The sequence below is a fragment of the Lissotriton helveticus genome, chromosome 1_2 (assembly GCF_964261635.1).
Source record: "Lissotriton helveticus chromosome 1_2, aLisHel1.1, whole genome shotgun sequence".
NCBI classification, from domain to species: domain Eukaryota; kingdom Metazoa; phylum Chordata; class Amphibia; order Caudata; family Salamandridae; genus Lissotriton; species Lissotriton helveticus.
Genome location: NC_136058.1, coordinates 341,192,416 through 341,198,415, shown reverse-complemented (window position 1 = coordinate 341,198,415; position 6,000 = coordinate 341,192,416). Strand labels below are relative to the sequence as shown.

Sequence of the window (6,000 nt, the reverse complement as noted above, 5' to 3'; positions counted from 1 at the left end):
TCAATCAGAATAGGCAAGGATAATGACAGATATATTTTACAATGTTAGAAAGTACATCATTTTATTTAATTGTGTGAATAAAAGGAATCGCCTCCCCGTCAGGGAATTGAACCCCGGTCTCCTGCGTGACAGGTGGGGATACTGACCACTATACTCACTAAGGCATACCCTCGATCAATTCACAGTATTGTAATAGGCAGATTTGCCGCTTTTGGTTAGGACAAGTAATCTTTTTTCCTAAATATTACAATACAGAAATTCCTAGCCAAAAACAATCAGTTTTATCAAGAAATTATTTCATTGAAATAAATATCTATCTATCGATCTGTCTATCTGGCTATCTTTCTAACTATCAATATATATATTTATATATATATATATATATATATATATATATATAATCAGCTCACTTTACCATTTGCAGCTTATAACTATTAGCCACCAGGGGTCACTACTAACCAAAAGCAGTCATTCTACTTGTAAATTGTGCCAATCGAGTGGAACAGCAGCCAAGGATTCACCACTGCTTCATCTCATTTTCCAAGAGAATGCAGATGTAAAGTGTTTTTGATGGTACGCCTGTGCATATTGAAATATTCAGAGCATATTCTGAATTTCAGTTAACACATCAGTAAGCATTTTGGCCATCAGTGAATTCAACCTTTTTTCTCAATCAGAATAGGCAAGGATAATGACAGATATATTTTACAATGTTAGAAAGTACATCATTTTATTTAATTGTGTGAATAAAAGGAATCGCCTCCCCGTCAGGGAATTGAACCCCGGTCTCCCGCGTGACAGGCGGGGATACTGACCACTATACTCACTAAGGCATACCCTCGATCAATTCACAGTATTGTAATAGGCAGATTTGCCGCTTTTGGTTAGGACAAGTAATCTTTTTTCCTAAATATTACAATACAGAAATTCCTAGCCAAAAACAATCAGTTTTATCAAGAAATTATTTCATTGAAATAAATATCTATCTATCGATCTGTCTATCTGGCTATCTTTCTAACTATCAATATATATATATATATATATATATATATATATATATATATATATATAATCAGCTCACTTTACCATTTGCAGCTTATAACTATTAGCCACCAGGGGTCACTACTAACCAAAAGCAGTCATTCTACTTGTAAATTGTGCCAATCGAGTGGAACAGCAGCCAAGGATTCACCACTGCTTCATCTCATTTTCCAAGAGAATGCAGATGTAAAGTGTTTTTGATGGTACGCCTGTGCATATTGAAATATTCAGAGCATATTCTGAATTTCAGTTAACACATCAGTAAGCATTTTGGCCATCAGTGAATTCAACCTTTTTTCTCAATCAGAATAGGCAAGGATAATGACAGATATATTTTACAATGTTAGAAAGTACATCATTTTATTTAATTGTGTGAATAAAATGAATCGCCTCCCCGTCGGGGAATTGAACCCCGGTCTCCCGCGTGACAGGTGGGGATACTGACCACTATACTAACGAGGACTTATTGGCATCAGTTAAACAGTGCTCACCTCCTTGGGGTTAAGGCATACCCTCGATCAATTCACAGTATTGTAATAGGCAGATTTGCTGCTTTTGGTTAGGACAAGTAATCTTTTTTCCTAAATATTACAATACAGAAATTCCTAGCCAAAAACAATCAGTTTGATCAAGAAATTATTTCATTGAAATAAATATCTATCTATCGATCTGTCTATCTGGCTATCTTTCTAACTATCAATATATATATTTATATATATATATATATATATAAGGTACGTAGTGCTCCCACGTCGAAGTGTTCAGTAACAGCCGTTACTGTCGAGCAGGAAAATAGGAGCAGCGAGACCCAGAAATGGTGCAAATGTTATTTTATTAAATGTTAGCCCAGCACCAGTCCGCCATAGATATAATCAGCTCACTTTACCATTTGCAGCTTATAACTATTAGCCACCAGGGGTCACTACTAACCAAAAGCAGTCATTCTACTTGTAAATTGTGCCAATCGAGTGGAACAGCAGCCTAGGATTCACCACTGCTTCATCTCATTTTCCAAGAGAATGCAGATGTAAAGTGTTTTTGATGGTACGCCTGTGCATATTGAAATATTCAGAGCATATTCTGAATTTCAGTTAACACATCAGTAAGCATTTTGTCCATCGTGAATTCAACCTTTTTTCTCAATCGGAATAGGCAAGGATAATGACAGATATATTTTACAATGTTAGAAAGTGCATCATTTTATTTAATTGTGTGAATAAAAGGAATCGCCTCCCCGTCGGGGAATTGAACCCCGGTCTCCCGCGTGACAGGCGGGGATACTGACCACTATACTAACGAGGACTTATTGGCATCAGTTAAACAGTGCTCACCTCCTTGGGGTTAAGGCATACCCTCGATCAATTCACAGTATTGTAATAGGCAGATTTGCTGCTTTTGGTTAGGACAAGTAATCTTTTTTCCTAAATATTACAATACAGAAATTCCTAGCCAAAAACAATCAGTTTTATCAAGAAATTATTTCATTGAAATAAATATCTATCTATCGATCTGTCTATCTGGCTATCTTTCTAACTATCAATATATATATTTATATATATATATATATATATATATATATATATATATATATATATATATATATATATATATATATATATATATATATATATATAATCAGCTCACTTTACCATTTGCAGCTTATAACTATTAGCCACCAGGGGTCACTACTAACCAAAAGCAGTCATTCTACTTGTAAATTGTGCCAATCGAGTGGAGCAGCAGCCTAGGATTCACCACTGCTTCATCTCATTTTCCAAGAGAATGCAGATGTAAAGTGTTTTTGATGGTACGCCTGTGCATATTGAAATGTTCAGAGCATATTCTGAATTTCAGTTAACAAATCAGTAAGCATTTTGGCCATCAGTGAATTCAACCTTTTTTCTCAATCAGAATACGCAAGGATAATGACAGATATATTTTACAATGTTAGAAAGTACATCATTTTATTTAATTGTGTGAATAAAAGGAATCGCCTCCCCGTCAGGGAATTGAACCCCAGTCTCCCACGTGACAGGCGGGGATACTGACCACTATACTAACTAAGGCATACCCTCGATCAATTCACAGTATTGTAATAGGCAGATTTGCCGCTTTTGGTTAGGACAAGTAATCTTTTTTCCTAAATATTACAATACAGAAATTCCTAGCCAAAAACAATCAGTTTTATCAAGAAATTATTTCATTGAAATAAATATCTATCTATCGATCTGTCTATCTGGCTATCTTTCTAACTATCAATATATATATTTATATATATATATATATATATCTATATATATATATATAGATATAATCAGCTCACTTTACCATTTGCAGCTTATAACTATTAGCCACCAGGGGTCACTACTAACCAAAAGCAGTCATTCTACTTGTAAATTGTGCCAATCGAGTGGAGCAGCAGCCTAGGATTCACCACTGCTTCATCTCATTTTCCAAGAGAATGCAGATGTAAAGTGTTTTTGATGGTACGCCTGTGCATATTGAAATATTCAGAGCATATTCTGAATTTCAGTTAACACATCAGTAAGCATTTTTTTCCATCGGTGAATTCAACCTTTTTTCTCAATCGGAATAGGCAAGGATAATGAAAGATATATTTTACAATGTTAGAAAGTACATCATTTTATTTAATTGTGTGAATAAAAGGAATCGCCTCCCCGTCGGGGAATTGAACCCCGGTCTCCCGCGTGACAGACGGGGATACTGCCCACTATACTAACGAGGACTTATTGGCATCAGTTAAACAGTGCTCACCTCCTTGGGGTTAAGGCATACCCTCGATCAATTCACAGTATTGTAATAGGCAGATTTGCTGCTTTTGGTTAGGACAAGTAATCTTTTTTCCTAAATATTACAATACAGAAATTCCTAGCCAAAAACAATCAGTTTGATCAAGAAATTATTTCATTGAAATAAATATCTATCTATCGATCTGTCTATCTGGCTATCTTTCTAACTATCAATATATATATTTATATATATATATATATATATAAGGTACGTAGTGCTCCCACGTCGAAGTGTTCAGTAACAGCCGTTACTGTCGAGCAGGAAAATAGGAGCAGCGAGACCCAGAAATGGTGCAAATGTTATTTTATTAAATGTTAGCCCAGCACCAGTCCGCCATATATATATATATATAATCAGCTCACTTTACCATTTGCAGCTTATAACTATTAGCCACCAGGGGTCACTACTAACCAAAAGCAGTCATTCTACTTGTAAATTGTGCCAATCGAGTGGAACAGCAGCCTAGGATTCACCACTGCTTCATCTCATTTTCCAAGAGAATGCAGATGTAAAGTGTTTTTGATGGTACGCCTGTGCATATTGAAATATTCAGAGCATATTCTGAATTTCAGTTAACACATCAGTAAGCATTTTGTCCATCGTGAATTCAACCTTTTTTCTCAATCGGAATAGGCAAGGATAATGACAGATATATTTTACAATGTTAAAAAGTGCATCATTTTATTTAATTGTGTGAATAAAAGGAATCGCCTCCCCGTCGGGGAATTGAACCCCGGTCTCCCGCGTGACAGGCGGGGATACTGACCACTATACTAACGAGGACTTATTGGCATCAGTTAAACAGTGCTCACCTCCTTGGGGTTAAGGCATACCCTCGATCAATTCACAGTATTGTAATAGGCAGATTTGCTGCTTTTGGTTAGGACAAGTAATCTTTTTTCCTAAATATTACAATACAGAAATTCCTAGCCAAAAACAATCAGTTTTATCAAGAAATTATTTCATTGAAATAAATATCTATCTATCGATCTGTCTATCTGGCTATCTTTCTAACTATCAATATATATATTTATATATATATATATATATATATATATATATATATATATATATATATATATATATATTACCTACTGGCGGTCGCCAGTAGGTATATATAGTTAGGATTTTTTCCCTATGGGATTTTTGAAAATTCTATGTCTAATAACTTTGGCGTTTGTGGACGGAATTGGATGAAATTTTCTGGAAAATGGAACGCGTCCCGGGCGTGTATCGTAAGTGCATCGGGGCGCTTACGTTGCGCGATCGTATGCGCTTCCGGGTGCGCTTACGCGGTGCGTCATAAGACGCATCTCGCGGCTACGCGATACGTGTCTTATGACGCAAGGCGTGGCGGCTACGCGATACGTCACAATGTTGTTTTCGTTCTCGGCAATAGCGCTTCCGGGACGCGCATTAGTACGCGCCCTGGGGCGCGCCGCAAGATTGCGCTTACCCGTGCGTTCACCTGTCCGCGCCCCGGGAGCGCACTAAAAATAATATTAAAAAAAAAATAAAAAAATTATAAAATATAAAATTAGATTTAAAATGTATTATTTTTATAAAGATTTGCTATTAAAAAACCTATGAAATTCACTGAAAAAACCATAGGTTATAGACCATATATAGTTAGGAATTAGCATTTACAAAACCTTGAAAATTCACTGAAAAAACCATAGGTTATAGACCATATATAGTTAGGAATTAGCATTTAAAAAACCTTATTTTACTCACACAAAACCATTGAAATTCCATATATAGTTAGTTGTACTAACTATATATCGCGCACCCGCAATCCACTGCTGATGATGTCACATATTACATCATTCATGACATGGTCAGTGACATCACTGATGACATCACTGATGACATCTCAAATGACATCACTGATGACATCACTGATGACAACATCCAGTGACTGTATGTTTCTTTAAAGTTAAAATATGTCTTATATATTGAAGAATGAGTGGATGTATAAGTGTCTGGATGATGTATTTAGTAGGTGCATGACTGACTGTATAAGTGAGTGATTAAATGTGTCTCACTGAGTGCATGGGTTAGTGACTAAACTGTTTTAAATTGTGCACCATTGTGTCTGTTGTTTTGTAATCTGATGCATGTGTTGATCATTAGCTATATGACTAACTA

General features: G+C 35.7%; 3 non-coding genes across 3 annotated transcripts; all 3 read right to left on the bottom strand.

Annotated features, from left to right (window-relative positions):
• Window positions 1-1,431: 1,431 nt before the first annotated feature.
• Window positions 1,432-1,503, bottom strand: TRNAD-GUC (transfer RNA aspartic acid (anticodon GUC)). The gene has a single exon. It is a non-coding gene; the product is annotated as a tRNA-Asp (tRNA).
• A 768-nt stretch (window positions 1,504-2,271) lies between these two features.
• TRNAD-GUC (transfer RNA aspartic acid (anticodon GUC)) lies at window positions 2,272-2,343 on the bottom strand. The gene has a single exon. It is a non-coding gene; the product is annotated as a tRNA-Asp (tRNA).
• Window positions 2,344-4,563: 2,220 nt separating this feature from the next.
• TRNAD-GUC (transfer RNA aspartic acid (anticodon GUC)) lies at window positions 4,564-4,635 on the bottom strand. Its single transcript has one exon. It is a non-coding gene; the product is annotated as a tRNA-Asp (tRNA).
• Between the last annotated feature and the right edge of the window lie 1,365 nt (window positions 4,636-6,000).